The following is a 27,884-nucleotide window of genomic DNA, read 5'->3' on the forward strand; positions in this document are numbered from 1 at the left end:
CATTTTCTCTCTCTGGGCTCTAACCCTTATGTGAAAACACCCGTTAGCATTGTTTTGAATATTGACATGTGAAGATTGTGAGTCACAGTTTTGATTGACCTGAACTGACTGCCATGAAATTGAATCATTTTCTCTAATATTGTGAATTGGATCCTATAGCATGGCTATTATGGAAGACAATCCTTAAAACTGAACTTATTGAAAAGCGATGCTTATGTCATGAAAGAATGGCATTAGGCAGACGTTTAAAATGTCAGTTGCTATCTATAATTCAAAAGAATGAGCATGAAGTTTTAGGAAAATATAAATGAAATTAAATGTGAGCCATTTAACCCGAAGTACCCTCCTCACACATCCAATTCACATGTTTGGCAAATGTGCTGGACTCAAAACCTTGAACTCAAGCACATTGCAAAAGCATATGTATATGGTTTATTAAAAAACAGCTACCGATGTACTGGACAAGCTCTAAAATTGATTCTGTAAACAGAACAAGTGGAGAGCAACATGGTGGGTAGATGTGTGCTTAAGATCATGGGCTCTGGAGTCAAACTTTGAGTTCAAAGCTCGTTCCACCCCTTATTCCTGTAGGACTTTGGGCAAGTTACTTCATCTGTTTTATCACCCGTGAAACTAGAGAAAATAGTAATACCAAACTCAGAGAATTAATTGTGAACTTTAAATAAGATAAGGCTTTGAACAGTGTCCAACATGTTGTAAGGGCTCAATAAATATTTGCTGTTGTTATTATTATTAATTCTACTTAATGGAACTTTAAGAACAATACAATCAGGTCAGAATACAGACCAAATTTGTTACAATTATTATTATTAAGAAGAACTGTTATTTATTTTCTACTCTGTGCTAGATACTGAGCAAGATGCTCTAGGTGAGCATTTTCATTTACCTTCACAGTGATACTGTGTATGAGTACTATTAATCCTATTTTATAAAAGAGGCGATTAAGACCCAGGGACATTGTAAAACTTCTCAAGATCACACAGCTAGTCATTGCACAGCCAGATTTGGAACACAGGTACGTTGGACTCCTACATCAGAACTTTTTGCATACTTTTCTATGCTGCAATTTAGAGTCGGACAGAAGGGAAAGTTGAGGAAATGAACCTTTATTGAGAACATGTTAATTGCAGGATTGTATGCTTTCCCTTAATTTGTGGTGCTTCTCAATTTTTAATCAAACTAATTTTCTAACCTGAGAAAGGACTTAGGAGAAAAGGGTCTACCATGTGTGGTTTCCCTAAAATAGCCCTAGGTTCCCCAAAGAAATAATTGACGTTTGCGCAAAAGTTGATATGATACTTGTAGTTCATTGTTGGATGACTTTATGAAAGTCTGGGGCTCAGGATCTTTGCACAGCAAACTTCTTTTAGGCCAGAAAACTTCTCCCTCTGTTCCATGAGGCCACGAATGATGAACAACTGAGGAGGGGGAGGGAGGCATGTAAACTGGAATAAAGTGAAACAAGGCAACGTCCAGAAGATAAAGAGATAAAGTGAAGAAATTTCTGGAAGATCAGAGGTCAAGGCAGAGTCTTATTAGATTCTAATCCATGACTCTAAATTGATATTATTTTCAAGGAAGCATAGAGCTAAGCCCTCAATAGAAGTTCTATGCTGAAAATACTTGTTTCTAAAACATCAACTGATATACCAAGGTCCCATCAGAGTTTCTGAGCTTTGACTTCCATCAGTGCTCCAGCAGTGTCAGAACTTTTTGTGGCTATGGTTCTCATGGCTGATCAACTTGAATTTAATGTCTCTGGTTTGGGAAACGTGATATCTGACCATCTCTCCTCACCTCCTACTCGAAAACCCCCTTCATTCCCACTCCATTCCTCTTCTTTGTTTTGCCAATCAACTTTGTTTTGCCAGTTTCCAATGTTTCTGCAAGACGGCCCCCTAGTTTGTTCACGTGTGTGTTTGTGTTCACTTCCTTTTTTCTCTTCTCCATGAGTTGCCGCAACTATAACTCCCCTGGGCAGATACAAAATCCGCAAGGTTGCAAAACAGAGCTTTGATCCTTGGAAAGAAATGGAGTGTGCTCCACGCATCAGACAGAGAGGTGAGAGACCAATCTAAAACAAATAGGAAAATAATAATCGAAATAAATTGTAAGAGCAACTAAGAGCCTAGTAAATATCCAGTCCTGTGCAGAGTGCTTCATATTACCTCATTTAATCCTTACTTTCTTTGAAATTGGCACTCACATTTTCCCCATTTTACAAATCAATAAACTGAAGCTTAGGATGGTTAAGTACAGGGTCGAGGAATCTCCAGGGTTTGATACTGGGATAGTGGTTACCGTTCAGAGCAGTGACTGGAGGGAGAGGTGCATGGAGACCTGCTGGGGGCTGGTTGTGTCTTCTATTTTGATCTGGGTGTTGGTTACACAGAGGTGTTCACTCTGTGAAATTTCGTCAAGCTTTGTATGCCTTCTAGGTATATTACTCTTCAGTGAATGTTTAATTTTGACAAACTCTACTGATAATCTTAAAAATAACTAGTTCAAGGTCTCAGTGGAAGAGCCAAAATAGAATGCAGATCTTTCTATCTCCAGAACCCAAACAACTGAACACACTGCCTTCCATTTGGGAGCCTCAGGGGACACTGGAGAAGGTAAAGAGCACGGGACTGAATCCCCTGCATAACTGGGGTTTTGCTGTGTGAATCATATCAGGGAAAGGCACTCATCCCTGATACAGTGGAACAGTTAGGCAAACAGTCACTGCAGGGGAACATTTATTGTGGATTTGGGAAAAGAGGATGTAGAAACTGAGATGGCCTCCACAGTTGCTGCAGCAGGAACCAAGACTTGGTTTCCAGGGGCTTCAAAGGCTGTTAAAGAGTAATGACTTGGCACCCAAAATTGAGTTCAGGTTTTCTCCTATCCTAAATCTGGGTCTCATGTGCTAAATTGGACTATAATTCTGTGACGCTGCGCTGGACAATAGAGTAGAAATGAGGCTTTGAATCTTTAGTTCTGAGTTAAGGTCCCCTCCTCCAGCCCTCCTCCCAGAAAAAGAAGAAAAAGAAAAAGTGAACAAAATCTAAGACGAAGGTGGAGTAGAAAAAAATAGGTAAGAGAATCTTCAAAGGGCTGGTCAGAGAAGTGAAGACTTATAGGGCACAGTAGACCTGAAACCACAGAACACAAACAGCATGAGAAGGCTTTGGTGTTTCATTGGAGGCAAAGTTTGGAGAGATTTCTCAGGTGCTATGATTTTATCCTTAGTGGGCAGCAAACCGTCGGGCAGCAGTGGGTTTGGGCTACTCCAAGGCGACACCTCATATGAGGTGCCCTTCCGCTAAGTATTGAAGGACTGTGTATGTGCTGCTTTCTTGCGGAGAAAAAGTAGGTCATGGAAATTACATTTTTGGTTTCCTAAAATTCCGAATAAGATGTCTTTACAAATTCTTTATGTGCGGCCACAGTGACATAAAGCACACTGGTTCCAATGAATCCTTTTACAAAGTATCTGACACCTACGCACAGCTCTGTTTTCACGCTGAACAAACACAGGAAAATATGGGAGCTCCACTAGTCCCTTTCCCATGGATATTTTCCAAGTTTCATAGATAAATGACCTCCATATTTTGTCTGCTGAAATATTTATTTCAATGTCACTCTGAGTTTGGCAGGTCTCAGCTCAACCAGGTCATGCTTTTCCTTCCCTTCTGCAAAACTTGCATAAAACGTCACGTCAGAGAAGGCCAACGTGCTGGGGGATCTCGGCAGCACTTCCTTCTACTTTTGTGACCTGAAATGCTCCGTGGCAGACTGCACAGAGCTCTTCTTCTCCCCTTTGCCTTAGACACGTAGGAGGGGCTGATATCACTTAAATTTTCTACCTAAAGGGAGAGGCCCCGTCTCTTCGGAGATGACATATTGAGACTCAGTCTAGGAAGTTAACATAAACCACACATGAGTGACTGAAACTCTGCAATTCATGCTGATGGAAAAAAAGGGAAGACGAAAGTCAGAATTATTGTTCATTACCAAATACAATGAGAACAGGAAGGAATAGAGAGGAATTGCAAAAAAATTAACTAAATCTAAAAGCTGGTTTTGTGAAAGGCATAATGAGAGATTATGCATATGGCAAAATGGCAATAATGATCTGCCCCTTAAAGCGTAGTCATAAGGGTGAGAAAAGTTGTATGTAACACACCCAGTGAGTGTTAATATATGCTAGACAAGATGCTAAGGATTGTAGTTGTGTTATTTACTTCTACTATCTTTTATTCCTCACAGCCACCTAGATGTTAGAGACTCAAGCCCATTTTACAGATAAAAAAGTTGACGCAAAGGGAAGTTTAAGATTCTTCCCCACAGTAAGATAGCTGCTCATTCTAAGTCAGGATTTGAACCCAGGCATTCTAGCTCCAGAGATCATGGTATTGATCACTGGTTTTCAGAACTGGTCTCAGTGTACAGAGGAATCCCGAGCAAGGTCTTGACTGGTGGGATTTGACCAGGTGGGGGCAGCAGGAGATGTCCAATGAGTGCTCTTTCTAACATGCAGCTCTACTTATCTTCTTTTCCTGCATAAAACGCAGTAAGAGTCAAGTCCAAACTTCCTTGTGAATGCACTAAATCCCTTTCTGGTGTGGGCTCTGCCTCTCTCTCTAACTCATGCTGTTGCTTTGTATCCTTTGCTATTGTTTTATTTTTGTGTTTTTGTATGTGTGTGTGAGGAAGATTGTCCCTGAGCTAACATCTGTGCCAATCTTCCCCTATTTTGTATGTGGCATTCCACCACAGCATGGCTTGATGAACGGTGCGTAGGTCCACACTAGGGACCCGAACCTGTGAACCCCGTGCAGCCAAAGCAGAGTGTGTGAACTTAACCATTACACCACTAGGCTGGCCCCTTATTTTTGTGTTTTTATTCTCTGTTTCTTTGATTTTGCCACACTCTGTTGTAGTTGCTTGTATACATGTCTGTCTGAAAGGCTAGAAGCTTGTGAGGGGAGAGTCCATATTGTTTTTTCTCTCTGTCACAGTCCCAGCACTAGGGAGTAATATTCAAAATATTAACAGAAGGCATAGACACTCACCAATCAGAATAGATATCTGAAGTAAACAACCAGTAGGAATCTGTCACTGTATAGCCACCCAGCTGGGTGCCAGAGCACTGGTGGATACTTGCTATTTGTGAATGAATGAATGATATTAAATCATAGCACTTGGCAGTTTTGCCTTTTGTTTCATTCTTACTCTTGGCTCCAGTTTATGTCCTTTTTCTTCCTCACTTCTAAATTAAATATTCTGAAATATATTTTATGTATTCTTAAAAGTGGACTTAAATCCCTTCTGTGATAAGGATGGGAATAAATTAGTTCATAAAACTGTTATGAATATTAACAACCACTCAGAATGATCATTCCGAGGATCCCTGAAACCAGAACCGGCCTAAAGCATAGGCTGTGGTTTACAGTTCTTCCTTTTTCCAAGTATCACCCCTTCTGGCTGCTTTCGTGCCTCAAGTTCTAATTGTGAGATTTATTTCTTAGAATTAAAAGTTTGCCTTTCACAGATTAACTGCTAAGTTACACGTTATCCTGGAATGGGTAAATAGTGAAGAATTTAATTACTATTAGAACCTTAGCATTGATTAGTTTTATTGAGTTTCTCTCCACTTGATACTTTGAAAATAAAATAAAACAAAATTAAATTAATTAAAAAACCACCCAATGAAAATATTGTATTTTCACTGGAGTAAAGAGGGAGAGATTGATCTAAAGTTGTGTTCTAAATGCTGAGTACAAGACTTGACTGCACAAAACGTGCATGGGCTTGTATTTTACACATGGATTCCCATGCCTAGATGTTGAGTTTTTAGTAAGCTCCCACTTGATTTTAATGGGCAGCAGCTAGATTTGGGAACCATTGATGGAGCAGGGGCTCACGTGGCAAAGTTACATCTGGATAGGGAATCCTGGGTATCATCTGTGTGTTGAGGTCCTGAGACGAGAAGTCACATTAAACAAAATGAGGAAGAACATTAAAAGGATATGGCAGGGCACAAAAAAAAAAAGTTTCCAGCTTCAGACATAAGGAAATGATTTGTTTAGATACAACATAGTCATCTTTTGAAGGCCAGAAAGTAACCTAGCCTCTGGAAGAAAATCTTTTCATCATGAAGATTGATGCAAAAGGTGTTTTTGGTGAAACAATTAACAAAAACACTCTAATGTCAAAGTATTCCAATTGATAGTTTGTGGCATAAATAAAATACATAAGACATTTCAAGTCCAAATAGCCAGTTTTCTTTTATCCTCTCCTTTTCAAGGTGCCATAAGTAATGACTTTTATGTTGATTAGCGCCAAAGTAATACATATTTTTCCATTAAAATTTTCCCCTATACCAAGGCAATGACAACTCATGTCATGACCTTAGCAAGCTATTTAACTTTCCTAACCTTCACTACCTTGATCTGTTGTGGGGGGAGGAGGAAGCAAAAGGGAATGGATGTTTCCAAATTTCCTCCTAACACTAATATTTTAAGATTGTTTTATGCATTGGTTGTACAAATGCATACAAAAGCTAAGCAAGCTGAATTTGGAGGTATGCACCAGTGGGAACAATTCTCTTCAGAATTAAAGGCAAACATTATGTTGACCTTAAATGAACTTAAACCAAGTTGGTAAATTCCATCACAACTCCCCTCCTGGACTTCCAGCTACTCATGTCAATGTTGATTTGTAGCTATAACGTTGGCCTTTATACAACTATTTTCCCAAACAAGCTTCCCAATTATGTATCATATGGTTTAGTTGTTACTAATCAAGGATGATTAAAGAAGTAATTTTTCAGTCTGAATATGTGTGAGTATGTGTGTTTGTACAAGGGGAAGGCATTACTCCCTTTGTGGAGGTACCCGTGGGCTCCAGTTTCACTCTGTGGCAGGTATATCCTACCATGCAGATGGAAGATTTTCAAAGCGCTCTTTCCTAAGAGTATGAGAGTAGCTATAAGAAATTTCCCTAGTCTTCTAAACTAGCAGGGACCTGTCTTCCAACCTCTGATTCTCATGTGCTCATGTAAATATTCATCAGCCCTTCGTGGTGGTGTCACAACAAATTCTGTCTGTCATAACTGTTCAATAGCAATTGTAACAGAGGTGATTCACTTTGTTGGCATATCCAAAAAAAGTTTCATTCAGGCTTTCACCTATTTTTAGTTTACCAAGATGAAATATCATCCATATTTGAAATTTCTTAAATGGTCTTTTTAATAACTGAATTTTCTGGGTTTCAAATGGGTAAGTCCCAGATATTTTATTTTGAGCCTTAGTTTTGAAACTAATTTTAAACACAGTATTTGTCTACTTTCCTAGTTTAGCAAATACAGTATAAGGAACAACTCTTGATCTATTAATGCTGGTTGTTAGAAGCATGTTATTGAATCTCTCTTTGACCACTGAGAATTTTCTCTAGATTTAGAGTAATCATTCAAATATTCATCCTAATTTTTCACAGTTATAGGTATAGAAGGTAGAAGGTATTAGAGAACCACTGAGAACATACTGCTTCATTTCTGATCCTTCTAACGTGGGTTACCAACCACAGCTGTCCATTAGGGTACTCCAGATCCTAGGGACCTGCTTCAATACTGCCCATATCTCCTCACCCCTACAATGACACCGGGACTCAGTTGCATATGATGATCAAAAGCTGCCAGGCTCTTGGAAGAAGGTGCCTTCTGCAATCTCTCTTCTCTTAGGCTCTGTCATACTGTTCCACACTCCCCCCCAGACTTATTTTCACCTTGCCCACATCCTTCCATTCTGTGCTATTTTAGGCCCTTCTTCCATTGGAAATCAACTTCTCTGTACTCTGCATCTCTCTGCAGAGTGTTCCAACCAGCTAATTGCCTTCTCTGAAGTCTGATTCTTTCCAGAGGGTATGCTTTCTTTGTAGCTCTCTTGAGATGCAGCTACTCTTCTAAAATGCCCCAAGAACCACATTCCTCTAGCTTGAAAGCACTGACTCCAGCCTCTGCCCTTTCAATCGCCCACCTGCTTGATACACTATTCAACTATTGTGAATCAGAGTCTTCACCGGCCCCTGCTGACCTCCTCATCATTCTGAACATTTATCACGGATTCTGACACCTGGATCACAATCCTCCCCTCTACCATAGCTGCAGCCATCATTGTGGGGAGGCCTAAACATCCCTTAGGACATTTTCTCTCTGTAACCTCATAGTTTCTTGGTGTGATCTGTTGCACAGAGAATTTCCTCCACCTCAGCAGTAACTCTCAGGGCCACTTGTTGAAACATATAATTAACTGGAACAGCTCCATCTCCAAAATCTCTGACTACAAGAACTGACAATTTAACCACAGCATTCTTTGCTTCTTGTGCTTTCACACAGCTTACTCTCATGATGCTTCTTCTGTCTGATCACATCTTGATCTCCAGTCCCTTTCTACAACCTCCCTTCCTACAAGCCCAAGAGATTCTTATTGATTTCATTTCCGTCTGCACCCCAGGGGCATCATTTCAACCACTTTCTTGAAAATGCCTTCCCTCCAAAGTTCTTTTGTCCTCCATACACTGAATCCTCCACTAAGGATCCCAGTATACTATCTCATCTTCAGAGTTGCTAAGCATTTCTGGAAACAGCTACACCACTGTGGAGTTTGGTGTTAATGAAAGTGGGTGGCCTCCAAGCTCAGATGTTTGGTAATAACCCTCAGGAATTCTATTATTTTGCCATGATTAGTTCAGTCTCCCACTCACTTCCATAGCTATTCTGAACTTTCACCACTCTTTTTAAACTTACTACCTAGGCATTTTATGTTCTCATTCTCACTTTTAGCACATGACCTTCCACACAATTTTATAGACAAAATAGAAGCTTTACAAATGAATTCTCTTGATTTTACCCTTTGATACCACATATATTATCAAATGAGTCTGCATTAGATCCAGTTTCAGAATATGAAGTGTCTCATTTCATAATTAAAACCATTTTTTCACTTATATTTTGGGTCTAAAATGTTCCCATTTTTTCCAAGATCTTGATCCAGCCCTCAAACTCTTTTTTTTCAAGCTCTTCATTGACTGGTTCTCTGCAATACCTACGCATGCTTAAGTTTCTCTCATCGTAAAACAAACTCAACAAACAGAAAGCACCATTCCATTTGTTCTGAGCCTTCCAGCTATCACTGAATTTTTCTCTTTCCAATCATAATCAAACTTCTAAAAAATAAAACTGATATTTCACTTTCCCAACTTGTAGCCATTTTCAACCTGCTCAATGGACTCCTACCCACATCGTGTCGCTGAGGTTGTCCTTGACAAGTTGTTCCTGTTTGCCAAGGCCAAATGGCATTTTTCAATCCATAGTCTACTGTTTTCATTCACCGTTCCTTCATAGATTTCATCCCATACTTGTCTGGTTGCATCATCTTTAGACTCCTTCACACTTCTTCTCACTCTTTAAATGACAGAGATGTTCAGTGTTTAGCCCTTGGTCCCATTTGCTTCTTACTCCCAATTCTTGCAAGGTGATCTTTGTTCAGTGTCAATTAACTCCTATGCACTGATGACTTCCAAATTTATATTGCTAGCCCAGACAAGATTTGTGCAACTCATACTCATATATTCAGCTTCCTGTTGCACGTTTCTAACTGAATATTCCATGAACTTCAGGTATATAGCTGAAAAGTGAACTCCTTGTTCTTTTTTCCTCCGTCCCTCCCTAAGTAAGTGCATTCTTCTTCTCTTCTCATTCTGGGTGCTAAGTACCTCATCAGGGCTACCATCAGCCCAGATGGAACATTTGTGGGAAATAGAAGAATATGGCCCTTCTACTTTACTTTTATCTCTCAGAAAAAAGATGACTTAATAGTCAGATTTTGTTAAAATAAGACACTTTACTATTATTTACCAGAAATTTTTCTTAGTAAATGTACAAATCTGTGATGCCTGAAATTTGAATGTAGCTCTTTAGGGTTGAGCAGTGCCGAACTCTTCAGCTTAAATGGTGACCTGGCCACCACTCACCTGGTATTCTATACCAGATACCTGGGAGTATTCCTAGACTTCTTCGTGACTTCTAAATATGCAGTCAGTAAGAATGTCTTCCCATATTACCATCTAAACAAACGTACACTATGCCCCTTCTTCTGCGTGATCAGAACCATGGCCCCATTTCAAAGCCTTATCCTAGATCAGTACATCAGCCTCTTAACAGAAGCCTGGCTCCTTTCTAATTCACTCTCAACTTAGCCTCCAGAGTAATATCATGTGGCACACAAATATCATCATGACACTTAAAAACAAACGAAGTTGAGTATAATATACATTCCAAAAAGCAAACAAAATAAACAAACCCAAAAGTGAAGCTCAATTTTTTACAAAGTAAATACAAGTACTCACCATCCAGATCAAGAAATAGAACATTACCCATTCCCATATCACCCAACGCCCCTTCCCAATCACTCCCTCTCTCCAAAAATTACCACTAACCAGACTCACAGCATCACGAAACTGTTTTTGCCTGGTTTTGAATTGTCTGTAAGTGTTATTATTTGGTATGTGCTCTTTTGTGTCTTCCTCCTTTTATTCAGTGCTTTTTAGAGGTAGAGTTGCCAGATATAGGAAATAAAAATACATGACACCCAGTTAAGTTCACATTACTGATAATTCTTTTGTATAAGTGTGTCCCAAGGAATATTTAACTGGTCTATCTAATCGTATTTTTCATTTAGCAATGTTTCTATAGTTAAGCAATATTTGACTGTATTTTATCTAGCAACTCTATTTTTAAGAGCCATCCATAGTTTTGCACATAGCAGTAGTTTATTCCTTTTTATTGTCATCTGATATTCCATTGTGAAATATACACATTTTATGTTTCTTTGTGCTCTTGAAGGACATTAGCATTGTTTCCACTTTTAGCTGTCATGACTAGTGCTCATGAGAACATTCTTGTGCATGTTGTTTGGTCACGTGTATAAATTTCTATTGGCTGTATTTCCAGGAGAACTGCCAGTTCAAAGGTTATGCAAACATTCAGCTTTAGTAGATACTGGCAAACAAATTTTCAAATGTTTAAAAACCAGTTTACATTCCCACCAATGGTGTAGAAGAGCTCCATTTGTTATAATCCTCTCCAATATAGTCCCTCCTTTTATTTTAGATATTCTTTTCCGTGTGTAGTGATATCTCATTATTGTTTGAATTTGTGTTTCCCTGATGGCAAATTTCTCTGATAGCATCTTTTATACTCCAATTGTAAAAATTATCATATCATACCGTACCAGCTTATTTGCCCCCCACTAAACTACATAATTTTAATCAAAGAATTGGTGACAGTACAGATTCTCACAAAATATGTGGTAAACAAAAGAATTAATGAATGGACCTGTGATGACCATGACATCCTTGAAAGAGTTTATTTTATTGTTAGTTGCCACTTTCTTTTACTCTAATTAATACATCAACAAATATTTATTGGGGGTCTACCATGTCCAGGTATTGTTCTAATTATGCTACCTTAGAACTTGAAACTATCAAAGCAAAAGTACATGTGGCTGAAATCTCTAACTCATAACTAACTATTCTAGGGACTAGATCTCTAAAATACTAAGAAGAAAAGACATGCTATTAAATACACACATCAAATAATGTGTAACTCTGATAGTGTGTACTTAGGAAGCTTAGCACAAGATTCATTGTAAGCCAGAAATAATGAACAGTCCACAAAAGTTCTAGATAGTAAGCTAAGAAAATGTTGACAGATATGCTCAAAGATGCATCCTAGGGAATTTTTTTAGCATTAAAAAATACAAAATAATTGAAAGAATCCAAATGCTCAATAATTCTGAACTGGTTAAGTAAATAATGACAAATTCATATGATGAAATACTATTCGTTAAAATAGTGTTGTAGGAGGATATTGAAAGCTATGGTAATAACCATGGTCTATTGCCAAATGAAAATTAACTGACCTAGATAGGGCATTATGGTTTTTTTAGAAAAGACATATTTTGGAAAAGTATATGGAAAGAAAAAACCCGGAGGAACACAAATCATAAAAGATGTTTGCTCTAAGTGATGCAATTACGTAACTTTGATGTTCTTATTTGTGCTTTTCTGTTTTCCATCTTTTTATGACTAACACAAAAAATTGAATGATGTATGTTATATTTTAAAGGATTTTGGCAATTTACCAATGGCTAGAGCCTGAGTAGCTCTGAGGTCCAGGTAATCATTAAAATATTTTTCAGGGTGGGCAGTAATGCCCCTCTCTCTATGTGCCACAGCCCATCAAGTAGAAATTCTCTTGGCATCAGAATTCTGGTCTGAATCAATCATTGGTCTAATGCAATAGCGAAATACTCTACTCTTTTTATCTACTTACTACAATATAAACATACAGTAATAAAAGGTAAGACAAAATTTCCTTTCTTTATTCAACTTGATCTATGTTCTTAAGGTCTTATCCAAATACACAGCTTCCTTTGAAATGACCAAGTTCTTACATCAATGCTATATGATAACTAACAAAGGAAAAACTGACCATTGATGGAAAATGCAAATTACCTTTATATCTAACAAATTAGAAAAAAACTCTGTAAACTATCTCTTACCTGTTAATTACATGTAATAAGTCATTAAAAACTATAAAACAGCATTTCAAAGGCACTTACTGGCTGATCTAATCTAACTCAGTCTAACTACAAATGTCAGATTGATTACATTATTTCCTATGCTTCTCTGGCTCTCTCATGGCAACCATCATTCAAACAATCTGGCAAAGCTTTGTTACACACTACTTAGGGAAAAAATGCTGGTTCAGGATAGTTTCAGCTTTAATTGTGAAACATATTTTTCTGTCTATTGGGGAAAACAAATTGTTAAGGCAGCATAAGTTGTGGAAAGGATGTGGGCTTTTGAGACATACAAATCAAATTTGAATCCCAGCTCTGTGACCTTGGTCAGGTAGCTTAATGTCTCTGGACTTGAGTTTCTTCCTCCTGTACTCAGAATCATAATACCTACCTCACATAGTGTTGTGAGGCCTAGGGAGAATATATGAATAGCACCTACAAGTGCCTACCACACAATGGATTCCTTCTCTTTGCCCCCACCGCTCCTGCTGTACCTCCTCCTTTCCATAGAGCTTAGGAACCAGAAGTAGGGACCAACAGCTGAAGTCATGAATTCATGTCGTTATTCAGCAAATATGTGTTGGACTTTTTGTATGCTCCAGGTATTTGTGCTAGGTTCTGGTATACAACAAAGTAAACAAGACATAGTCAAGAAAATTCTAGTTTCTTCACTTCTAGAAGTCTGTACAGATAGGAAAATAAGCGATAATAGAGCAGGAAGCAACATGAGGACAGACATGAAGGAACACCTAACTCAGGGACAGATATTATAGAGGAGGTGATGCCTGAGCTGAGCCTGAGGAGAGTGGAAGTGTGGAGACAAGAAATGATAAGATGACAGTGGGATACAAGGACATTCTATTTCTTGGCATGACATGAGAGGGAATCTGGCATGCTAAGAAAACTGTAAACGTTACATTGAGAGCATGGATTTCTTACGGCTGTTTGTGGTGCAACACATTTATAGGGATTCCTTACTAAGGAATTTGAAAGCAAAGAAGAATTATTAAAGAGGTATGATAAAAGGTATACTTTAAAAAGTTCATCTTGGTAAGGAAATAGAGAATAAACTATAAAGTGAAAAGCTCGAGGTCAGGAAAGAGTTAGGGGGGTGTTTGAAATAATTCAGGCAAGAAATCATAAGGCTTAGAAACAGAGAGTGTTAGTCATTGGATGAAGATGAAAGGGCTGATAGAGAAATATCGAGGAATCAACTGTGTCCAGGACCCTATGATTGATTGGTTTGTGGTAGGTAAGGTGAAGGAAAGGGTTCCCGGCTTGAGCAGTAAAAAGGGTGTTCCTAAACTGGGAGGATTAATAAGGATCAAGAGGGAATACATAATCCTGCTGCCTTTGGAGACTCCCTTCTTGGGACTCCCCATCCATCCCCCTCCTTCTCATAAACTTCCAGGGCTCTCACAGAATCAGTGTGCATCACAGGTCCTAACAAATTTAGAGCGTGAAGAATATAGCAATTATAGGATCTAATCATACCAATATTTCAAGTTCTCCTAAAGTTACTAAATTTGAATCCAATGTCGTTTAAGCAGTAACTAATTTAAAAGTATTTCAGCATCAAAATTGGTAATGTCAACCTGGTATTATGCATATGGTTTTTTATTTACAGCAGTTCTGCTTATATGTGCAGCCACTTACCCTTGCTGAAGCCATCACGTAAACAAGGATGTCAGTTGTATGGAGATCAAACACAGGGGAAAATCAAGAAATTTATCTCTAATGCCTTTTCTTGTGAAAGAGAGATTTTCACTGAAAACAAGCAGCAAGACAAACGTCAGAAATTTTCTCAAAAATTATGAAATGTTTCTAAATGTGTGCAAAAAGGAGTCTCAAGAAGCCTGTCATGAAACTCTAATCACCAATGCATTGCTAATACGCCATAAACATAAATAAGATATATTCACTGGTTACTATATTGTTCTGCCTTTGGTAGACATAATTTTTAAGAATATATTAGTATAGAGATATTGTTTGCTATTAATTTTTGAAAATTTTGTCAGTAACAAAAGCCTTTGTTAATATTTTCTATGGGGAAATGAGATTCAACTGACATCATTTTTCTTTTTCTCATTGGCTTTTCAGAAGCTAATTCTGCTGTCTGAGAATTATCTGCGTCTTGCTAGCATGAAAAGGTATAAAGTTTGCTCGCTCTGCTAATACGTACCTACAAACCCGTATTCTTTTCCTCTGGCGATTTTCGGAGCATGAATTTTAGAGCACTTCTGGAAATAAAAAGAAACAAAACCTGTTCTACCAATGGTATCTGGCTTCCCAGATGTTTTTGCTCGTAGAGCTGGTTGGTAACTAGTAGAACGAGAAGCTGGAAAATTACTGCTACTTCAGTCTCCATATGCATCAGGCAAGTGTACCTGGAAATTATACAGCAAAATTTTAAAATCAGAATTTCTTCCTAGGAAATTTCCTTAAAATTACTCTTACTGCTGTCATCTGGATGAACCGAAATCTTAGAAAGAGAATCCTGTATTAGAGAATTTCAGATGGCAGCTGAATAAATGATTGAACTTTTTTTCATTGTGTAGTACTTTAATATCTTTCATTGCTTATACAGAAGATGGTGCTTGTGTGGTTTTCTATTCTGGCGTGTTTAGTGCTTTCTTAAATCAGCTGTAAAAAGTGAAACAACCAGATAATTAAACACAAAGATAGTAAGATAGGTATTTGGACTGTTCTTAAATATCATTTAAAACTCCATGCATAGTCGAACAGTGGAGGACAGCGTGATGATGCTTTAAGGTAAATAAGAAACAGCACATCATTTTCTCAGAAAGAGACTAGATTTCCTAGCCTTATCTGCTGCCTACTTCCTCAGTTCTTCTCCCTTTCACGACAGCCAATAACAAGGGTCCACAATTTATGAGCCTCTGAATTCCTACCTGGGGAGTGACTGTCTGCTGACCATGAAATTCCCGAAGCTAAAATTGTGTATAAAAAGCAATAGTTGAGTTTAGGAATGAGAGTTAGAACATAAAAAGAGTAGACTCACTTTCAATGAATGATTGTTTTTGTTTGTGTCATCCACTTAGCAGACAGAGATGAAATAGCCAGAACTTCCCTATTCTTAATGACAGTTTCTCTGTTGAATAAGGGCGCCACAGCGCGTCAGAGCATGGCCTCTGGATTCCTCTGGCCCGAGTTCAAATTTCTGCTCTATCATTTACTATGTCCATAACCTTGGGCAATTCGCTTTACTTTGCTAAGTTTCTGTTTTCTCTTTTATAAATAGTGGATAATTCACTACTTATTTCTCAGGTTGCTGGAGGCGTTGAATGAAATGGAGCACACCAAGTGTTTAACACAGTACCTCCTATATTATAGTTAATCATTATGGGTGTCATAATAATATCATAATTATTGCCATATATAATTATGTTATCATTGTTATTATTGCTATTGCTACTGTTTGTTCACCTTGAAAAAAAATAAAAAACAAAGTCTACCCCACTTACATGAGCACTTCCCCTCCTAAAAACTCTAGAATCTATCACAAGACTAGGATCAGATAAGAGGCTAGTGAATGTCCATAGACATGCTAGAGTCTTTGGGTGCCTCTGAGCTCCCTTGAGCAGGCTGTGCACAGCACGACTCTACAAAGCAGGTTGGGTAAACTGCAAATTTGTGACCAAAAAATGCATAACGTTGTTGGTACAAACAAGCATTTAAATGTTGCCTTATCAAAATGTTACCCCTATTGGTCTTCAACTGAATTTTGAAAAACAGTGCTTTTAAATTTTTAGAGAAAAAATATAAGAATTGCTGGATTCAGCACCATTTAGCATCATTTTTAGTTTTAGGGTATAGAGGAGCCCTGAGATTATTTCCATCAACAGATGAAGTGCCTTCTAACATAGAGATGTCAGAGTCAATAGAAGGATGGAATTGCTAAAAATTTAAAGAAGGAGCATTGTCAATGGAAGTTATAGAAATTGAATAAAATTACCATGACAATAATGATTTAGCATTTAGATGGACTTTTTCTGCCCAATTGAGGTCTTCCTCCCTACCCTGCCTCACATTCTCCAATCCTGATAGATGTTTGCTCATGGCTTTCGTAGTACTGTGGCAGTAAGTGGAACAGCCCTACCCTACGCCTTATCTGCAGGAAGGAAACTGGGGGTAGCAATAGCTGAGCAAGAAACAAGTCGAACAGAGCTATAGCCAGTTCCACAGATAAGCCCAGGGCCAAGCCACATGTGCAAGATTGGCTACATAATATGTGGGGCCCAGCGTAAAATAAAAATGTGGGGCCCCTTGTTCAAAAATGGTTAAGAATTTCAAGGCAGTGACAGCCAAGCATTAACCCAAGCACCAGTCCCTTTTAAGTATGGAACCCTGAGCAACTGCTCAGGTTGTGTGCCTATGGGGCCAGCCCTGCACATATGTTCTTTCTTCCCCTCAACATAGTCCTATCCATACAGGAGCCACCTCTGCTGGTCCAGCCTTTAGCATGTTCGTGGAAGTTTACCTTAATCCCAAACCAAGTAAATGTCAGGCTTTAATGCCAGATAAATGATGCAGATAATGGTTTAGGATTAAATAATCCTTCTTTTCTTAAACCTCAAAGACAAGACCTTTAGTCAACTGTCATCCTTCATTGTCTAAAACCTTGACACAGTTTATAACACATGTGAATGTACATCAAAGAATCACCCTCAGGAGTTACTTACTTCAGCATGCAATGGAAAAATTTAAATGGAAATATCTGTCCAGAGGCCAAAAGTTCAATAAGGAAACCACGAGCTTCACATACGATATTTTAATTTGATTCAATTATCTTAAAGATCTTTAGAGTAGTTAAGCATTGTTCTTTTAAAGGCTACAGTATAGTGAGTTATACAAGTAAAACTGGCAAATCTCTTGACATTCTTAATATTTTTGAGTCACATGCCCGTTTGACAACGTGATGAAAGCCATAAAACTCATGCTAGATAAATACATATTCCTAGGCACACACACACACACACACACATGCTTCTTAAACATCCTAAGGTCCGTTCAAGAATTTCAGGTTAAAAAAATTCTTCTCTGAAGCAATACTTTTGTCATATGTTAAAATAAGTTAACTTATCCTGAAAGAGTCAAAGGGAGCTATTTTTAAAATAGTAAAGATATAGGTGATCGTTATTATTTCACCATATGGCTGAGTGAAATTAGAGAAGTAAGGTGGAGCCAGATCATGAAGGATCATGCTAAGTCATTCTTTAAAAATATATTTTTTACACATATGTATTTTAAAAGGATGCAGACACCATAATAAACCCCTCATTACTTCAGTATTCAGCTCTTAAAAACAAAAATTTTTCTACATAGCCAAAAGAACCATTTTTATACATAACAAAACTAATAATAATTTCTTAATTTCATTTTACACCCAGCCATAATCAAATATCTCCAATTTTTCCCTGCTTTGTCCAAAACCAGAATCCAATCTAGGACTATGCATTGCATCTGACTGTCATGCCCCTTAAACCTCATGTAGTCTAGAACAATCTAGAGTGCTTTTATGTCACTCATTGAAGAGAACAAATCTCTGGATTTATCTCATGGTATCTTCTTAGCATTTTAATTCTAATCCTGAAATTTCTTATGAATTGGAATTTCAATCAAAGATTGATAAGATGTAAATTAGCCATTTTGGACTAGAGTGCATTGTGCCTGTGTGTCGAATTACACCCCAGTAGGAGACAGTCTATCTCCTAATATTTGGTTTAATATCTAACACAAATGATAACAAACGCATTCTTCTGGATTCCCCCCCCTTTTTTTAGTTTAGTTGTGCATTGGAGGATTTTTATAAAATCACTTTTAAATCAACTACAAAAATTATTCTTTTTGATGTTCAATATGTTGAAACGTTGCTAATGGGAAACCTTTCAAGCTGTTGTCTGCTTTTAAGATGACTGCATTCAATTTTGAAAGCTATCTTTTTTTGTTAAATATTTAACTTTATTTTTTCCAATTTTATTGAGACATAATTGACAAATAACATTCTGTAAGTTTAAGGTATACGATGTGATGATTTGATATATGTATATACTTTGAGATGATTACCACAGTAAGGTTAGTTAACACATCCACCCCCTCACATAGTTACCTTTTGTGTGTACATGGTGAGAACACATAAGATCTACTCAATTTCAAGTATACAATACAGTATTGTTAACTATAGTCACCATGCTGTACGTAGATCCCCAGAACTTATTCATGTTATGACTGAAATTTTGTCCCCTTTGACCAATATCTACTCATTTTCCTCACCCCCCAGCCTCTGGTAACCATCAGTCTACTCTCCATTTCTGTGAGTTCAACATTTTCAGGTTCCACATATAAAAGAGATCATACAGTATTTATATTTCTCTGTCTAACTTATCTCACTTGTCATAATGCCCTCAAGGTCCATCAATGTTATCACAAATGGCAGGATTTTCTTCCTTTTTATGTCTAAATAGTATTATATTATAACCACATTTTCTTTATCCACTCATCCATCTATGGACATTTAGGTTGTTTTCATGTCTTGACTATTGTGAATAATGCTGCAATGAGCATGGAGATGTAGATAACTCTTCGAGATACTGACTTTATATCCTTCAGATATATACCCGTAAGTGAGCTTACCGGGTCATATGATAGTTCTATTTTTAATTTTTTGAGGACTCTCTATGCTGTTTCCCATAGTGACTACACCAGTTTACATTCCCACCAACGGTGCACAAGGGTTTCTGTTTTTTCTCCATATCTTGAGCTCAAAATATCCCAGGCTCAGTCAGTACCTTTTGTGTCCAAGATCAAGAATCAACCATTTCTCCTCAGCGCTCTGATTTCTTTTACTGAGGGAGGATATTAGAAACCAAAATGTTAGTCTAAGTGTGTTCATTGACATTGGAGTGAAATTATATGTAGGCCATTGGACAGAGCAAGAAAATAAATGTGTTTTAAAAATCATGTTTATATTCAGATTTTGTATTCAATATTAATAAAGGAGCCATTTTACATAACTTCTTTGATTTTATAATGGTACTTCTTTTTTCCTAACACTGAAAATCTTGATTTCTAATGAAGTTAATAACATATATTAGCTCCTGTGCTGGTCCTGAGCCTGTTTGCCCTCAGATCTGTTCCATACGTTTCTCCTACTCCGTCACCTTTGTAGGCTCCCATGCTGGACAGTAGTAGTCACTGGTGGGAGACTGGGGGTGGGGGGAAGGGACAAGCCTGAGTACTTCTACCCTTTTCTCCTCATCTTGGGAGATGTCTCTGGATGTGGCTGCTTCTCCTCTGTGGCTTGAGGTCCCCAGGACAGGCCCACTTTGGTTCTAGCTACCAACAGGTGATCTGGTCCTCTGGACTCTAGAACTTCATCTCTTCTTTTTTGTCCCTCTAGTCTAAAGTTGGAGTGGCTTCCTGCTGTCTGTAAAATCTGAGTTGCTTTATCACCTCCTCTTGGCTTCTCAATTCTTCCATTACCTATGTAATTTATTCCCTAACTTACATTTCATTTACAAAAGATTATTTCTATTGCCTTGGTTGGACATTGATGATAAAGCTTTATAATACTGTATAAATAAAGTAGTTAAAAAACACTATTAATGATAAAATTACTAAAGAAAGTTTAAAATGTCTTTGTGATTCTTTTTTTCCCCATAGAATGAATCCCTAAAGATGTGCAAAGATCTATGTTCTAAACTTACTTTAAAAAACCTTTCTTTGTGATTATTACCAGTTTATATAGAGTTATATACATATTTGCTAAGTATGTTTCCAGTTTTAAGGATTTATTTTTTTTCTTCCTTTAAAAAAATAAGGGCAATGCATTTATATGGTATGAAAGTCAAAACTATATTTTAAAAATGTATACCTAGATACCTCTCCTGACCTTTTTCTCTCCCCATCCCTGCTCTCTCAAATTAACCATTTCTATTAGCTTTTTGTTCATGCTTCCAATATGGTTTTTTTACAAAATAAATATTTCCCCATTTCTTGAATAAAAGATAGTATATTATATATACTATTCTGTATCTTGGTTTTTTTTTAATTAAAGATTATATCCCAAGGATCTCTCCACGTCAGTACATAAACATAGTCCTCACTGTCTTTTACTGCTGCATATTACTCTCTTGTATGAAGCACCATAATTAATCCAGGCAACTCCATGTTGTTAATACTTGAGTTATTTCTAATTTTTCTATACTAATAATACCAAAATGAAAAACTTTGTTTGTATGTTATTGGGACTTGTGTGGGTGTGTTTATAAGCTAGATTCCTGGAAGTGGGATTGCTGGTTCAAAGTGTAAATGGATGTGTACTTTGGTTAGATTTGCCCAAGTCTCCTCCACAGGATTTGTGCCATATTCGAATCCTAGCAACAATGTGTGAGAGAGAGTACCTATTTCCCTACAATCTCACCCACAGAGTCTGTTGTTATATTTTTGGTTTTGCCAGTCTGATGGTTGAGAAATGATAACTCAGCGCATTTCTTTTGCTGTGTTCGAAATCAAACGTCTCTTCATATGCCTGAGAGCCATTTGTATAATTTTCTATGACTTATCTGTTAATATGTTTTAATACATTCTTGGAAAAATAAGAGGAAAAAACACTGACCTAAAAGTTGGGGACTCAGGCACTACCATGACTTTTCAATGAACCAGTCTTGGTTCTCAAGGAAACCATAAAACTTCTCTGAGCCTTGGTTTCTACCACCCAAAGTGTTTCTGAGGATGAAATAAATACAGTTGATGAACAGAATTCAGGGGATCTATAACCCATTGTGTACTCTTTCTCATCACTGAATAATCTATACTTCAGATTTGATTTGATATTCTTTCCTCTTCTCTCTCATAGCATTTAGAGTCGATGTCCCACAACTTATAGTCCTCATAAAATCTGGAATGAAATAGTTCATGATTTTCACATGTTCACGTTTTCAGACAACTAGTTTCTACTGATGATCATTTAAGTTGTAAGGGAGTCTTCTACTTCAAAACACAGCAACCAAAAGTTCCTTTTACTTTTTAATGCTATGCCTCTTTAGTTTTTGGATAAAAATTGAGGTTTGCCTTTATAAATTGGAGTAGATTTACTAGTCTTCTGAAATCTGAAGTTTGGGGTAGAAATGCTAAAGGAAGATGATAAATAAGAATCCTAACCTTGACTAGATACTTAAACAGACAAAAACCAGAAAAAGTATTGAACTGGTTCTTCCTGAAGTTGCCAGGGTTTTGGCAATGGCTAGAGTGTATTGTGATTGCTAGACACTTTCTCAGAAAACAACTTCCTTTGAATTGTTCTTTCAGGAGTTCTTCCTGGAAAAAATATGAGAGAAGTGGTAAAAACTCACTTCTTTCTTAGTTTAGCCTTTTTGATACTGGTAAAGGGCAAAATTCCTTCTTGCAGAAGAAATGATAGCTGTTTATATAAGCAGATTCCACTCATTTTAATTATTGCTTTTGGTGGGGTACAAAGAGTTTAATCTTCCCTAAATTCCACTATAATGTCTACTGTCTAAAGGTTCAGTTACCCTGGACAAGATCTTCATCAGCTACTTGCCATGCACTGATGGCAATGTTACTTGATACAGTTAAGCTAGTAGAAAGGGTAATTAAATTAATAGCCAAAGAAATGTGAGATACATGCAAATTCAAGTCTTAAAAATAGTTTCCTAACAAATATTTAGATCACTGACCTTATTTTAATTGACATTTCCCGATGTAGGTCAAATATTTCATCATAATTTCCTCATTTGGCTTCTGCAGATCTAGAATACTGTTAAAAAGCAAAATATAAGTACAAAAAGGAAGTGACTGAATAAGTAGACTGAGGCTTCAGGTCTTCATTCTATATAGGTACACGTATTTATATATGTGTTATTTTTCTGTAGTATGCTTTTAGATAGAGAATTTTACAGAACTGCACTTTTGCATACTTTCACATTTTTAAAAAACTACATAAAAATGAAAGTCAATGTTTCAATTTGACAGCCATCCAGTTCAAAGAAGAAAAGAGGAGACTTAATTCCTCACACTCCTTTCCAAGTTATTTTCATAATGATCTTGTTCATGCTTATGTGGAGCTTTGTTTTCTTTACTCAGGAACATGTCCACTAAAATTCAATGTTCTGAAAGACGTATATGATGTTTCTTGCATGATTAATAAGATGAAGGAAAAGAACAGGAAAACTCCAAGAGTCTATTATATAATTTGCATTTTTAGAGACTTGCTTGCAAACCTTAACTAAAAAATGAGTCTTAGATTAGATTAACTTAATATTCATTTAATGGAGGAAAACCAGAAGTTTTTTTTTAAGGTTTCTTGTTTGTAGGTCAGGCGGAAGCCTGCTTTTTCTTTTTTCTACTTCTCAAATTCTCTGAATTAGAACATGAATATAGTATCTAGAAGAGCAATGTGTTTGCAATGAATAAAGAGGCACAATGTTTTACAATTAGTTCCTTTTAATTTGGACAGATGCATATAGATAGTTTGTTTGGTCTACTGTTATATTGAATAATTAGTAAATATATTCCATTGGTTATGTAATTACCAACTCACAAGAGAGGATAGAATTGGAAAAAATTGTAATTAATTGTATACACTATGCTAAAACAAGAGTGTGTATGAAGGAAGTTGACTCTATATCTTGAAAGGATTTTAGACATTAAAGGTTTTATAAAGGAATTCCCACAACAGCAAATGTTACAAACATAGGAATATATTTGAATATAGTGATTTAGAAATGACAATAGAATATCAATTTGAATTGTTTTCCAAATATTAATTAATTGCTTAGGCATTTTCAAAACTATTGGTTAAGATACATCAATGTAAGATGAAATTTACAACTTTTATCTCTATAATTACTCCTGTCTTATTTCCTTTACCCCTTTGATGCCTTCAATTCTGTTGATCAACCACCAATCAATGAAGTATTTATTAAGTACCTACTACAGGCTCAGTAGTCTGCCAGATATTGAGGATGGGGCATGTATATACATATATATATATATATATAACACATGGTCCTTAAACTCAAAGAAATTACAATTAGATTATAAGTGCTATGGGAAACAAAGTGAATAAGTGGACATGAAAAAATTGAAGATCAAGGAAGACAACAAGACTGCCAAAACTCAGGACTTCTAGATATATGGCCAAGAGAAATGAAAACATATGTTCACATAAAAACATGTACACAAATACTCTTAGCAGTATTCAAAAAAGCCAAAAAATAGGAACAAGCCAATTATCCATCAACTGCTGAATGGATAAACAAAATGTGGTATATCCATACTATGAAATATTATTCAACCATAAAAGGAAAGAGTACTGATATAGTCTACAACATGGATGAAACTTGAAAACATTATGCTAAGTGAAAGAAGGCAATCACCAAAGGCCGTACATTGCATGATTCCACTTATATGAAATTTCCAAAATGGGCAAATCCATGGAGACAAAAAATAAATAGTGGTTGCCTAGGGCTGGGTTTCAAATGGGGACTTGAGGGGAATTGGGTAGTTACCACTAATGGGTTTCTTGGGGTGATAAAAATGTTCTAAATCTATTGTGGTGCTGGTTGCACAACTCTGTGAATATACTAAAAACTACTTCATTGTATACTTTATATGAATATATAATAATATGTATCTCAATAATGCTGTTAACTTTTAAAAGTAGTATGACTGTGATTGGGGGGGTTCAAATGACACCTTCAGCCCTTATCGATTTTGTGAACACAGGAATAATGCCATTTTATTTTATTTTATTTAAAGTAGGAAGTAATAGAAAAGAGAATTTTAGTTTAGAGGGGAATTTAGAAAATTAATTACCTAAATACTATGTTTTTCACATGAGCGACTTACAGAGTGGCAGTTAAGCCCTTGGGCTCTAGAGGCAAACAGACAGTGGGTCTCTATCACTCGCTCAGTCATGCTGGGCAAAGCCTATGAACTCTCAGCCTCAGTGTTATCAACTTCTAAAAGAGTGGGATACAGAATATGATCCACAGTACAGTTATTATATGATTAAATGAGAACACATACACACACACACACACACAGACACATGCTAGCACAAGGCTGAAATAGAGAGTGCTCAAAGAAAGTTAGCTATTGTTATAAAAATGTCCCCACTCCCCCAAGTCATATAGTCTGTGTAGTAGAGCTGGGATATAAAAAATATAAAAAAGTCAGGTTATCTGACCTCTCTTCTTGGGCTCCTTCTATTATACCAAAGATTGAAAGGTACTAGATTATTCTACCAGGAAAGAATCTGAATATCTCTGAAGCCAAATCACTTGAGAAAAATTGATTTCCTATGATTTTGACAGCATAGAGCCAGAAGGAACCTGCACTTAAGATTTTAAAAAGGTCTGTATCACATCTGTCACATCTAGACATATGGTTTTGCCAAGACAGTACTTATATCTTGGCCCTGGGGACTTTTTGTTTTCCTCTGAATTCTCACTTTCGCTTGACATTCAATTTATTGCATGTGTTAATCTGATACGATGACTTGTTACGTCTGCATATTTTAGATAATCAGATGTGAAAACAACTTTACAAAGCAGCTAGCTTTCAATCTTTATCCAGAGTTTATCCTCCGAGAGAAAGAGAATAATAACTGCAGACTTTCTTAGAGTTTTGATAGCATTCTGCACAGTTAGTACATGTGTTTTTGAGGTTACATGATTAATTTGATTATTGACCTCTGCAGATGTCATTATAGTAGCATTTTGATTAGCAGCCAAAGAAGTTCTTTCTATAAAGATATATATGAGATTATCTAGATGATAATACAAAACATGTAGGCATTTATCAGGGACACTTTATAAGTGCACACTTATGCACTGCTGATGAGAGCATTTGTTGATATGACCATTCTGGAGGAGATTTTGGCAAAATGCTTCAAAAGCCTTCAGTCTTTGACCCAGCATTTCCACTGCCAGGAATGTGACCAATAGGAATCATGAGACATATGCCCAAGTCTTTGTTTATCAAAAATTGACCAAAGACTGTATATAATCATAAAATTTAAAAAAACAATTTAAATGTCCAATAATGATGGCTTGGATAAATAAAAGTAAGCATATCCATGATTTGCGTTTTTAAAATTCATGATTTAAAAGGATGACTATTCATAATGTCTTATGTGAAAATAATGTGTGTCAAGATACTGTGCTCGATAGGGTTACAAAACTATAAAAATGATTCTGTATCTATGTATGTACATATATGCATTAAGCTTTAACATTTGTACTTGATTTGCAAAGCATCATTTTTGTACTTATTTAATGCCAATAATTCCTCCAGACTCATGAGCTTTGCAAATCTGTGGACTTCTCAGCTGAATGCCTTTTTCAGAAACCACTGCTATCAGAACACAAACCGTGAAGACAAATGGGAATGCTTTAGTGCAGTTATTTTATGGTCTATTAGTATTACTACTGAGTTGTATTAAATTCCCTCTCAGTCTTTGGACTCTGAAAATGTAGATGCCATCAGAGTGTTTACATAAAAGTTTTTGAGTATTTTCAATGTGACCTATTATTGTGTTCATTATTTTTTATTATATTTATTTTAATCCTCATAAAATATAATGATTTTAAAATAAAGTAGACAGAGAGGAAATTTTCGTCTGCCTGCTGTGCTCCCGATGTGTTGCAGTGTATGTGAAAGAGATCCAGATGTCATCAAGTCTGTTTTCCTAGTAACTCTGCTAACTTGTCATCCTCTGTAGGCTTTGTGGTTTTGCAGACTTGTAATTTTTTTATGTCATGTAGATTTATAGGACATGTATCAGACAAAATATGTACTGGATGACAGAGGATGGTCATTTTCTAAGCCTTTTATCTCTTTTATGGTTTTATTTTGAGTGAAGTTGCCTATGCTACTAGGAATGCCTATTTCACATTGGTAAAGACAAGAAGGAAATTTACCCCTTTGTATCTAACCAATTAGCCAGCTCTGTTCTTTCTCCAAAAAGGAAGGCTGAACTCATATGTGAACATATAACATAGAAAATGTGGAAAGTGATTACATAAGAAACAGAGAAGATAAAACAATTAAGATTTGGTCAGTGCTTCTTTTATCCCTCTGGCAGATCTCTTCAGCATGAGGGTGAGGTACTTTATGCTACCATGTTCTTGCATCATCAAAACAGTTGGAGTGGTCAAAGATGCACATCCATTGAACTAATGGCATGCGTTCTACCATCAAGTAGCTAGTCCTCTGCATATTACCCTAACCCTGCCTGCCACTTCCCCACTCCCAGGTCAAAGTTAACCCCAGAAACCTGTTTTAACACAGAAAGTGTTTTAACATGCACTTAAAAAATAACTATATATATATGCCATATACATACGGCACAGACACTGTGCCAGCAAATTATTCAACTGAATGTTTCTTGATTTTTTAAAAAATCTTTCCTCACCCTAGGAAGAGACTTGTATCCAGCAATAGAATAGGTGTTTTCTTTTCCAAGAATTTTCAGTGATTATTTGAAACATCTTTAAAATTCACGTTCTGCGTCCTGAGAGTCAATAGTTGTTTTATTTTAACAGAAAGATGAATGATCCCCCCAATATCAGACAGGATGTATAAATCAAAACTCTCCAGAGCAATTTTCACATAGGACCCTTGCATGCACGAGCACAGCCCTGGGATAAAATTACCCCATGTGAATTTTGAGACTTCCCATTCCTGACAAGATAGCTGAATTACAGAAGATGCTGGTTTCCTCCCCAAACTCAGCACTGTAGACGCTGCGTAAGAGTGAGAGGAAGAAGAGACGGTCCAGTGAACTCACACAAAAACTGAGAAACTCTGGGTGGATAAAGGGCAGAAGTGGCTTTGTGACAGGCAGCCTGGAGTACAAGCGAGCCAGCTACCACTGTGGGAAATGGGCTGGCAGAGGAGATTTTGAATTCTTTATATTCTCTTACTATGAGAGAAAATAGCAGCATGCTCCAAAGCCACCTATTGTCCAAGAGATAGCATCAGTACTGTGGCCAGAGAGAGTCAGGAGCTGACGGAAACAAGAAAGGCAGACAGAGGAAGCCTAACACATATCTCTACTTCTCCTTCTTTCCTGTGGGCCATTTCTCCAGGAACTAGTAGGTTACAACCCAAAGAGGTCACCACCTCTCAATATTATTTTTTAATTTCCAAAGAATTTAACGACAGTTCCTGAAGGACATATTTTTC

At 36.9% G+C, this 27,884-nt stretch overlaps 1 long non-coding RNA gene across 1 annotated transcript in view; it reads left to right on the forward strand.

The window, feature by feature from the left end:
• The first annotated feature begins 2,056 nt into the window (after positions 1–2,056).
• LOC124243506 (uncharacterized) overlaps positions 2,057–27,884 on the forward strand; it is a 38,852-nt gene continuing 13,024 nt past the window's right edge. The window contains exons 1-2 of the long non-coding RNA XR_006889694.1: positions 2,057–2,082; positions 2,578–2,636. This is a non-coding gene — a long non-coding RNA (uncharacterized LOC124243506). The remainder of the gene's footprint in view (positions 2,083–2,577; positions 2,637–27,884) is intronic.

Source organism: Equus quagga, chromosome 8 (genome assembly GCF_021613505.1).
Source record: "Equus quagga isolate Etosha38 chromosome 8, UCLA_HA_Equagga_1.0, whole genome shotgun sequence".
Lineage (NCBI taxonomy): Eukaryota > Metazoa > Chordata > Mammalia > Perissodactyla > Equidae > Equus > Equus quagga.